Source organism: Silene latifolia, chromosome 7 (genome assembly GCF_048544455.1).
Source record: "Silene latifolia isolate original U9 population chromosome 7, ASM4854445v1, whole genome shotgun sequence".
Classification (NCBI taxonomy): Eukaryota; Viridiplantae; Streptophyta; class Magnoliopsida; order Caryophyllales; family Caryophyllaceae; genus Silene; species Silene latifolia.
In genome coordinates, this window is record NC_133532.1 from 107,274,874 (window position 1) to 107,276,190 (window position 1,317).

Below are 1,317 nucleotides of genomic sequence, written 5' to 3' on the forward strand. Positions count from 1 at the left end.
ATACTCAACCAACTATTGAGTTCATCAACCCTTTTGCAAGAGAAGGTGAGAAGAACCCAACACAAAATACCCCACAAAATCAACCTACAATGCCTAAGTTTTCATCACATTCCGTACCCACCGAGGAGAACCTACCCAATGGTACTCCCACACCACAACATTTGACCGGAAATTTTATTGCCAAATCCGCCTTTATCCAATTAGTCGAAAGGAGCCAATTTGGGGGGATGCCTAGTGAAGACCTTCATTCTCATATGGAAACCTTTTGTGACTATTGTGATGCGATTTCTCTAACCGGTGTGACTCAAGACCAAATTCGATGGGTCTTATTTCCTTTTTCTCTAATCGGCACCGCGAAACAATGGTTGAAGGGCCTTGATAAGGCCACTCTCGGAATTGATTCTTGGAAGAAGTTGGCTCTGGCTTTCTACAAAAAGTTCTACCCACCGGAAAAGACTAACATGCTAAGAGCTCAAATTACGGGTTTTAAGCAAAGGGATTAAGAATCTTTGTATGAAGCTTGGGAGCGGTTCAAGGGAATTTGTCGCTCATGTCCTCACCATGGACTTAGCGAGTGGTTCTTGGTACAACAATTTTGGAACAGTTTATATGAAGATTCAAGGAACATTCTCAACATGGGATCAAATGAAATGTTCACCGAAGTTGATGACAATCAAACATGGAACAAGATTGAGGAAATGGCGGTCCATAACTCACAATATAGTAGACCTCGCAAGGCTACTAGAGGAGGAAGGCATGAAGTGGACTCCGTTACTCAATTGGGTGCTCAACTTAGTGCTCACATTGACACAATCAATTTGAAGTTTGAACAAGCTATGACTAGACTTGAAGAAGCCTCAAAATCACCAAAGCATCATGTTAATGACATGACGGCATCCTCATCAATCCCAAGTGGGATATGTGAGAATTGTGGAACTTTGGGACATGACCAAAGTGAATATAGGGGAACAAATGAACAAGTGAATGCTTTCCAAGCATACAAGAGTGGTACCCCTTATTCCAACTATTACAATGAAAACACCAAGTTTCATCCAAATCTCTCATACAAAAGCCAAAATGTTCAAAACCCTCAAACAACATACACCCCACCTCCCATGAGAAACCAAAATCAAAGACCCTTTTTCAACCAAAACCAAGGTTACCAAAACCAAAATCCATACAATCACCAAAATGACCAAGGTTTTGATGTTCAAAAAGCGGTCCTCCAAATGCAAAAGAATCAACAAGAATTTTTCACTCAAATGCAAAAAGATAGTCAAGCAAAGAAAACCACCATCAACAACATTCTAGCTCACA

General features: G+C 40.8%; 1 non-coding gene across 1 annotated transcript; it reads right to left on the minus strand.

Annotated features, from left to right (window-relative positions):
- Positions 1–461: 461 nt before the first annotated feature.
- LOC141593635 (small nucleolar RNA R71) lies at positions 462–568 on the minus strand. The gene has a single exon (XR_012521709.1). It is a non-coding gene; the product is annotated as a small nucleolar RNA R71 (small nucleolar RNA).
- Between the last annotated feature and the right edge of the window lie 749 nt (positions 569–1,317).